Source organism: Nothobranchius furzeri, chromosome 8 (genome assembly GCF_043380555.1).
Source record: "Nothobranchius furzeri strain GRZ-AD chromosome 8, NfurGRZ-RIMD1, whole genome shotgun sequence".
Taxonomy (NCBI): domain Eukaryota; kingdom Metazoa; phylum Chordata; class Actinopteri; order Cyprinodontiformes; family Nothobranchiidae; genus Nothobranchius; species Nothobranchius furzeri.
The window spans coordinates 3,836,285-3,846,309 of NC_091748.1; positions in this window are offsets into that span (position 1 = coordinate 3,836,285).

Here is a 10,025-nt window from a genome sequence, read left to right on the forward strand (position 1 = left end):
TCCAAGCAAGACGCGCCCCGAGGTGCGTCTTGCCACATGTCACTACTCGGTCTGACTGAGCGCCTCCAGGAGAGAGGCCCAAGCAAGACGTGCCCCGAGGAGCGTCTTGCCACATGTCAACAATGGGTCTGACTGAGGGCCTCCAGGAGAGAAGCCCAAGCAAGACACGCCCCGAGGAGCGTCTTGACACATGTCAACACTGGGTCGGACTGAGGGCCTCCATGAGAGAAGCCCAAGCAAGACGCGCCCCAAGGAGAGTCTTGCCACATGTCAACACTCGGTCTGAAAGAGGGCATTCAGGAGAGAGGCCCAAGCAATACTCGCCCCGAGGAGCGTCTTGCCACATGTCACCACTGGGTCTGAATTAGCGCCTCCAGGAGAGAGGCCCAACCAAGACGCGCCCCGAGGAGTGTCTTGCCACATGCCAACACTGGGTCTGACTGAGCGCCTCCATGAGAGACGCCCAAGCAAGACGCGCCCCGAGGAGCGTCTTGCCACGTGTCAACACTGGGTCTGACTGAGCGCCTCCAGGAGAGAGGCCCAAGCAAGACGCACCCTGAGGAGCGTCTTTCCACGTGTCACCACTGGGTCTGACTGAGCGCCTCCAGGAGAGAGGCCCAAGCAAGACGCGCCCCGAGGAGCGTCTTGCCACATGTCAACAATGGGTCTGACTGAGGGCCTCCAGGAGAGAGGCCCAAGCAAGACGCGCCCCGAGGAGCGTCTTGCCACATGTCAACACTGGGTCTGACAGAGGGCCTCCAGGAGAAAGGCCCAAGCAAGACGTGCCCCGAGGAGTGTCTTGTCACATGTCAACACTGGGTCTGTCTGAGCGCCTCCAGGAGAGAAGCTCAAGCAAGACGCGCCCCGAGGAGCGTCTTGCCACATGTCAACAATGGGTCTGACTTAGGGCCTCCAGGAGAGAAGCCCAAGCAAGACGCGCCCCGAGGAGCGTCTTGACACATGTCAACACTGGGTCTGACAGAGGGCCTCCACGAGAGAGGCCCAAGCAAGACGCGCCCCGAGATGCATCTTGCCACGTGTCAACACTGGGTCTGATTGAGGGCCTTCTGGAGAGAGGCCCAAGCAAGACGCGCCCCGAGGAGCGTCCTGCCACATGTCAACAATGGTTCTTACTGAGGGCCTCCGGGAGAGAAGCCCAAGCAAGACGCGCCCCGAGGAGCTTCTTGCCACATGTCAGCACTCGGTCTGACTGAGCGCCTCCAGGAGAGAGGCCAAAGCAAGACGCCCCCCGAGGAGCGTCTTGACACATGTCAACACTGGGTCTGACAGAGGGCCTCCATGAGAGAGGCCCAAGCAAGACGCGCCCCGAGGAGTGTCTTGCCAAATGTCAACACTGGGTCTGACTGAGCGCCTCAGGGAGAGAGGTCCAAGCAAGACGCGCCCCGAGGAGCGTCTTGCCACATGTCAGCACTGGGTCTGACTGAGTGCCTCCATGAGAGAGGCCCAACCAAGACACGCCCCGAGGATCGTCTTGACACATGTCAACACTGGATCTGACTGAGGGCCTCCACGAGAGAAGCCCAAGCAAGACGCGCCCCGAGCAGAGTCTTGCCACATGTGAACACTCGGTCTGACAGAGGGCATCCAGGAGAGAGGCCCAAGCAATACGCGCCCCGAGGAGCGTCTTGCCACATGTCACCACTGGGTCTGACTGAGCTTCTCCAGGAGAGAGGCCCAACCAAGACGCGCCCCGAGGAGCGTCTTTCCACATGTCAGCACTCGGTCTGACTGAGCGCCTCCAGGAGAGAAGCCCAAGCAACACGCGCCCCGAGGCGCGTCATGCCACATGTCACTACTCAGTCTGACTGAGCGCCTCCAGTAGAGAGGCCCAAGTAAGACGCGCCCCGAGGAGCGTCTTGCCACGTGTCAACAATGGGTATGACTGAGGGCCTCCAGAAGAGAAGCCCAAGCAAGACGCGCCCCGAGGAGCGTCTTGACACATGTCAACACTGGGTCTGACAGAGGGCCTCCAGGAGAGAGGCCCAAGCAAGACGCGCCCCGAGGAGTGTCTTGCCACATGTCACCACTTGGTCTGACTGAGCGCCTCCAGGAGAGAGGCCCAAGCAACACGCGCCCCGAGGAGCGTCAGGCCACATGTCACTACTCAGTCTGACTGAGCGCCTCCAGGAGAGAGGCCCAAGTAAGACGCGCCCCGAGGAGCATCTTGCCACGTGTCAATACTGGGTCTGATTGAGGGCCTTCTGGAGAGAGGCCCAAGCAAGACGTGCCCCGAGGAGCGTCTTGCCACATGTCAACAATGGGTCTGACTGAGGGCCTCCAGGAGAGAAGCCCAAGCAAGACGCGCCCCGAGGACAGTCTTGCCTCATGTCAACACTGGGTCTGACTGAGGGCCTCCAGGAGAGTGGCCCAAATAAGACGCGCCCCGAGGAGCGTCTTGCCACATGTCAACACTGGGTCTGACTGAGGGTCTCCAGGAGAGAAGCCCAAGCAAGATGCGCCCCGAGGAGCGTCTTGCCACATGTCAGCACTCGGTCTGACTGAGCGCCTCCAGGAGAGAGGCCCAAGCAAGACGCGCCCCGAGGAGCGTCTTGCCACATGTCAACACTGGGTCTGACTGAGCGCCTCCAGGAGAGAGGCCCAAGCAAGATGCATCCCGAGGAGCGTCTTGCCACATGTGAACACTGGGTCTGACTGAGCGCCTCCAGGAGAGAGGCCCAAGCAAGACGCCCCCGGAGGAGCGTCTTGCAACATGTCAGCACTCGGTCTGACTGAGCGCCTCCAGGAGAGAGGCCCAAGCAAGACGCGCCCCGAGGAGGGTCTTGACACATGTCTCCTCTGGGTCTGACTGAGCGCCTCCAGGAGAGAGGCCCAAGCAAGACGTGCCCCGAGGAGCGTCTTGCCACATGTCAACACTCGGTCTGACTGAGCACCTCCAGGAGAGAGGCCCAAGCAAGACGCGCCCCGAGGAGCGTCTTGCCACATGTCACTACTCGGTCTGACTGAGCGCCTCAGGGAGAGAGGTCCAAGCAAGACGCGCCCCGAGGAGCGTCTTGCCACATGTCAACACTGGGTCTGACTGAGTGCCTCCATGAGAGAAGCCCCAGCAAGACGCGCCCCAGCAAGACGCGCCCCGAGGAGCGTCTTGCCACATGTCACTACTCGGTCTGTTTGAGCGCCTCCAGGAGAGAGGCCCAAGCAAGACGTGCCCCGAGGAGCGTCTTGCCACATGTCAACAATGGGTCTGACTGAGGACCTCCAGGAGAGAAGCCCAAGCAAGACGCGCCCCGAGGAGCGTCTTGCCACATGTCAACACTGGGTCTGACTGAGCGCCTCCAGGAGAGAGGCCCAACCAAGACACGCCCCGAGGAGCGTCTTGACACATGTCAACACTGGGTCTGACTGACGGCCTCCACGAGAGAAGCCCAAGCAAGACGCGCCCCGAGCAGTCTTGCCACATGTCAACACTGGGTCTGACTGAGCTTCTCCAGGAGAGAGGCCCAACCAAGACGCGCCCTGAGGAGCGTCTTGCCACATGCCAACACTGGGTCTGAAAGAGGGCCTCCAGGAGAGAGGCCCAAGCAAGACGCGCCCCGAGGAGTGTCTTGCCACATGTCACCACTGGGTCTGACTGAGCGCCTCCAGGAGAGAGGCCCAAGCAAGACGCGCCCCGAGGAGCGTCTTGTCACATGTCAACACTGGGTCTTTCTGAGCGCCTCCAGGAGAGAAGCCCAAGCAAGACGCGCCCCGAGGAGTGTCTTGCCACATGTCACCACTTGGTCTGACTGAGCGCCTCCAGGAGAGAGGCCCAAGCAACACGCGCCCCGAGGAGCGTCAGGCCACATGTCACTACTTAGTCTGACTGAGCGCCTCCAGGAGAGAGGCCCAAGTAAGACGCGCCCCGAGAAGCGTCTTGCCACGTGTCAACACTGGGTCTGATTGAGGGCCTTCTGGAGAGAGGCCCAAGCAAGACGCGCCCCGAGGAGCGTCTTGCCACATGTCACTACTCGGTCTGACTGAGCGCCTCCAGGAGAGAGGCCCAAGCAAGACGTGCCCCGAGGAGCGTCTTGCCACATGTCAACAATGGGTCTGACTGAGGGCCTCCAGGAGAGAGGCCCAAGCAAGACGCGCCCCGAGGAGCGTCTTGCCACATGTCAACAATGGTTCTTACTGAGGGCCTCCGGGAGAGAAGCCCAAGCAAGACGCGCCCTGATGAGCTTCTTGCCACATGTCAGCACTCGGTCTGACTGAGCGCCTCCAGGAGAGAGGCCCAAGCAAGACGTGCCCCGAGGAGCGTCTTGCCACATGTCAACAATGGGTCTGACTGAGGGCCTCCAGGAGAGAAGCCCAAGCAAGACGCGCCCCGAGGAGCGTCTTGCCACATGTCAACTCTGGGTCTGACTGAGCGCCTCCAGGAGAGAGGCCCAAGCAAGATGCGCCCCGAGGAGTGTCTTGCCACATGTCAACAATGGGTCTTACTGAGGGCCTCCAGTAGAGAAGCCCAAGCAAGACGCGCCCCGAGGAGCGTCTTGCCACATGTCAACACTGGGTCTGACTGAGCACCTCCAGGAGAGAGGCCCAAGCAAGACGCGCCCGGAGGAGCGTCTTGCAACATGTCAGCACTCGGTCTGACTGAGCGCCTCCAGGAGAGAGGCCCAAGCAAGACGCGCCCCGAGGAGCGTCTTGCCACATGTCAACACTGGGTCTGACTGAGGGCCTCCAGGAGAGAAGCCCCAGCAAGACGCGCCCCGAGGAGCGTCTTGCCACATGTCAACACTGGGTGTGACTGAGCGCCTCCAGGAGAGAGGCCCGTGGAGCGTCTTGCCACATGTCACCTCTGGGTCTGACTGAGCTCCTCCAGGAGAGAGGCGCAAGCAAGAAACGCCCGAGGAGCGTCTTGACACATGTCAACGCTGGGTCTGACTGAGCGCCTCCAGGAGAGAGGCCCCAGCAAGACGCGCCCCGAGGAGCGTCTTGCCACATGTCAGCACTCGGTCTGACTGAGCGCCTCCAGGAGAGAGGCCCAAGCAAGAAGCGCCCCGAGGAGCGTCTTGCCACATGTCAACAATGGGTCTGACTGAGGGCCTCCAGGAGAGAAGCCCAAGCAAGACGCACCCCGAGGAGTGTCTTGCCACATGTCAACACTGGGTCTGACTGAGCACCTCCAGGAGAGAGTCCCAAGCAAGATGCGCCCCGAGGAGCGTCTTGCCATGTGTCACCACTGGGTCTGACTGAGCGCCTCCAGGAGAGAGGCCCAACCAAGACGCACCCTGAGGAGCGTCTTGCCACATGCCAACACTGGGTCTGACAGAGGGCCTCCAGGAGAGAGGCCCAAGCAAGACGCGCCCCGAGGAGTGTCTTGCCACATGTCACCACTGGGTCTGACTGAGCGCCTCCAGGAGAGAGGCCCAAGCAAGACGCGCCCCGAGGATCGTCTTGTCACATGGCAACACTGGCTCTTTCTGAGCGCCTCCAGGAGAGATTCCCAAGCAAGACGCGCCCCGAGGAGCGTCTTTCCACATGTCAGCACTCGGTCTGACTGAGCGCCTCCAGGAGAGAGGCCCAAGCAAGACGCGGCCCGAGGAGCGTCTTGCGACATGTCACTACTCGGTCTAACTGAGCGCCTCCAGGAGAGAGGTCCAAGCAAGACGCGCCCCGAAGAGCATCTTGCCACATGTCACTACTCGGTCTGACTGAGCGCCTCCAGGAGAAAGGCCCAAGCAAGACGTGCCCCGAGGAGCGTCTTGCCACATGTCAACACTGGGTCTGACTGAGCGCCTCCAGGAGAGAGGCCCAAGCAAGACGCGCCTCGAGGAGCGTCAGGCCACATGTCACTACTCAGTCTGACTGAGCGCCTCCAGGAGAGAGGCCCAAGCAAGACGCGCCCCGAGGAGCGTCTTGCCACACATCAACACTGGGTCTGATTGAGGGCCTTCTGGAGAGAGGCCCAAGCAAGACGCGCCCCGAGGAGCGTCTTGCCACATGTCAACACTGGGTCTGACACAGGGCCTCCAGGAGAGAGGCCCAAGCAAGACGCGCCCCGAGGAGCGTCTTGCCACATGTCACCTCTGGTTCTGACTGAGCGCCTCCGGGAGAGAGGCCCAAGCAAGACGCGCCCTGAGGAGCGTCTTGCCACATGTCAACAATGGGTCTGACTGAGGGCCTCCAGGAGAGAAGCCCAAGCAAGACGCGCCCCGTGGAGCGTCTTGACACATGTCAGCACTGGGTCTGACAGAGGGCCTCCAGGAGAGAGGCCCAAGCAAGACGCGCCCTGAGGAGTGTCTTGCCACATGTCACCACTGTGTCTGACTGAGCGCCTCCGGGAGAGAGGCCAAAGCAAGACTTGCCCCGAGGAGCGTCAGGCCACATGTCACTACTCAGTCTGACTGAGCACCTCCAGGAGAGAGGCCCAAGCAAGACACGCCCCGAGGAGCGTCTTGCCATGTGTCAACACTGTGTCTGATTGAGGGCCTTCTGGAGAGAGGCCCAAGCAAGACGCGCCAAGAGGAGCGTCTTGCCACATGTCAACAATGGGTCTTACTGAGGGCCTCCAGGAGAGAAGCCCAAGCAAGACGCGCCCCGAGGAGATTCTTGCCACATGTCAGCACTCGGTCTGACTGAGCGCCTCCAGGAGAGAGGCCAAAGCAAGACGCGCCCCGAGGAGCATCTTGACACATGTCAACACTGGGTCTGACAGAGGGCCTCCATGAGAGAGGCCCAAGCAAGACGCGCCCCGAGGAGTGTCTTGCCACATGTCAACACTGGGTCTGACTGAGCGCCTCCAGGAGAGAGGCCCAAGCAAGACGCGCCCCGAGGAGCGTCTTGCTACATGTCACTACTCGGTCTGACTGAGCGCCTCCAGGAGAGAGGCCCAAGCAAGACGTGCCCCGAGGAGCGTCTTGCCACATGTCAACAATGGGTCTGACTGAGGGCCTCCAGGAGAGAAGCCCAGGCAAGACGCGCCCCGAGGAGCGTCTTGCCACATGTCAACACTGGGTCTGACTGAGTGCCTCCAGGAGAGAGGCCCAAGCAAGACGCGCCCCGAGGAGCGTCAGGCCACATGTCACTACTCAGTCTGACTGAGCGCCTCCAGGAGAGAGGCCCAAGCAAGACGTGCCCCGAGGAGCGTCTTGCTACACGTCAACACTGGGTCTGATTGAGGGCCTTCTGGAGAGAGGCCCAAGCAAGACGCGCCCCGAGGAGCGTCTTGCCACATGTCAACAATGGGTCTTACTGAGGGCCTCCAGGAGAGAGGCCCATGCAAGATGCGCCCGGAGGAGCGTCTTGCCACATGTAAACACAGGGTCTGAAGGAGGTTCTCCAGGAGAGAGGCCCAAGCAAGACGCGCCCCGAGGAGCGTCTTGCCACATGTCACCTCTGGTTCTGACTGAGCGCCTCCAGGAGAGAGGCCCAAGCAACGCGTCTTGCCACATGTCAACAATGGGTCTGACTGAGGGCCTCCAGGAGAGAAGCCCAAGCAAGACGCGCCCCGTGGAGCGTCTTGACACATGTCAACACTGGGTCTGACAGAGGGCCTCCAGGAGAGAGGCCCAAGCAAGATGCGCCCCGAGGAGTGTCTTGCCACATGTCAACACTGGGTCTCACTGAGCGCCTCCAGGAGAGAGGCCAAAGCAAGACTTGCCCCGAGGAGCGTCAGGCCACATGTCACTACTGAGTCTGACTAGGCACCTCCAGGAGAGAGGCCCAAGCAAGACGCGCCCCGAGGAGCGTCTTGCCACGTGTCAACACTGGGTCTGATTGAGGGCCTTCTGGAGAGAGGCCCAAGCAAGACGCGCCACGAGGAGCGTCTTGCCACATGTCAACAATGGGTCTTACTGAGGGCCTCCAGGAGAGAAGCCCAAGCAAGACGCGCCCCGAGGAGCTTCTTGCCACATGTCAGCACTCGGTCTGACTGAGCGCCTCCAGGAGAGAGGCCAAAGCAAGACGCGCCCCGAGGAGCGTCTTGCCACATGTCAACACTGGGTCTGACAGAGGGCCTCCATGAGAGAGGCCCAAGCAAGACGCGCCCCGAGGAGTGTCTTGCCACATGTCAACACTGGGTCTGACTGAGCGCCTCCAGGAGAGAGGCCCAAGCAAGACGCGCCCCGACGAGCGTCTTGCCACGTGTCAACACTGGGTCTGACTGAGCGCCTCCAGGAGAGAGGCCCAAGCAAGACGCGCCCCGACGAGCGTCTTGCCACGTGTCAACACTGGGTCTGACTGAGCGCCTCCAGGAGAGAGGCCCAAGCAAGATGTGCCCCGAGGAGCTTCTTGCCACGTGTCACCACTGGGTCTGACTGAGCGCCTCCAGGAGAGAGGCCCAAGCAAGACGCGCCCCGAGGAGCGTCTTGCCATGTGTCACCACTGGGTCTGATTGAGCGCCTCCAGGAGAGAAGCCCCAGCAAGAACGGTCAGGCCTGCAGTGTACACATCAGAGACATGATGTTCTTTCACAGAACTGAGGTTGTTCATTACTAAATGACTTTTACAGGAATATTGTTATTATACTATTCAACAGGTTGATCATATTAATGTGTATTAAACCCACAACCTAGCACTGAGGACAGCGGGACTTTGTTTAAATTAGTACTTAATGGAAACGATACATAATGATACATAAGAGCCATGTCATACATTCAGCCTAGGAATAGTAGCATTGTGCACGATTAAAAATATACACATCAATTGCTCGAATCCCATTGTTGCAAAGTAAAACTCTAATAAAACTATAGTCTGACATCAACAGAGAAGACTTAGCGTATGTACTACAAATATAGCATTAGGATTTCGAGTGGACCGTGCACCTTGTGAACCATCAGAGGCTTATGACGCAACATATCTTCCAGTTGCTATTAGACAAGTTATAATTCTCGACCATTTTTCGGAACTGGTTTCTTGGGTCCGTGAGTAAATGCCAAATGAGATGATAGTCCTTAAGTAAGTTCCTGGCGATCCCACGTCACGCTCTTGCCCATCAGCCGGTGAATGCTGAGACGGAACTCGATGAGAGCGATGTATTTTTTTAAGTGCTCCGAATGTACTTCTAACAAGCGTGCGATTCACTTCGTGAGTAAACCGCAGCTGCAGCTGATTCAAACAGTCAAGCCAACTTTCTACATCACAATATGCGTTTTGTAGTTAGTCGAGTTACCTTTTGTGTGGCGCATGCACGGGTTGTTAGCGCCCAGCTCCCAGCTTAGAGAGTCCTGTATTGACACAGACGTCAATACATCTCGATGTCATGCAACACACAAAGTCTGTCGCATACAGGTGGGTTAACACATGTACGATACCTTTTGTGTGGCACATGCACGGGTCGTTAGCGTCCAGCTCCCGGCTTATAGAGAGTCCTGTATTGACACAGACGTCAATACATCTCGATGTCATGCAACACACAAAGTCTGTCGCTTACAGGTGGGTTAACACACATGTACGATGTGTGCGATGGCACGCCCGTTTACAATGGGACACGACAATGATCATTGTTAACCAAACTCTTGTTTCTCACGACAGGTGGTAGCGTTGTCTCCTGCACCTGGTCTTTGTGCACAGAGGGTGTTGTAATGTGCTCGTCATAGTCGCGATCGTTGTCACTCGAATCCGTTGTTCTCACGACAGGTGGTAGCGTTGTCTCCTGCATGTTGTCTTCGCGTGCGGCAAGCGTTGTGCTGTGCTCGTTATAATGGTTGTCTTCGTACAAAGGGGGTGTTGAATACTCCTTCGCGAGTAGTGTAGGAGGTGGTGTGATGGGACGTATCTCAGAGGCGTTATGTGAGCGTACCACCATGGCCTGAGCAACTGCGACTACTGAGAGTACACCCAGTACAGACAGCGAGATCTTTTTTTTCTTGGGTGTTGTACGTGTGGGTACAGCCGCTTTAATGGCAGTGAGAGCAAGTGGGCAAATATATTTATAGGTCACTAGCAGAAACTAAGGCATGTGGTCAGAGTGTAATCGTAACCACCGTAGCTCTTGTCATAATTTAATATACATAGAAATCAGAAACGGGCATGTCAGGATAGACATTGCGAGAGATAATGCGGCC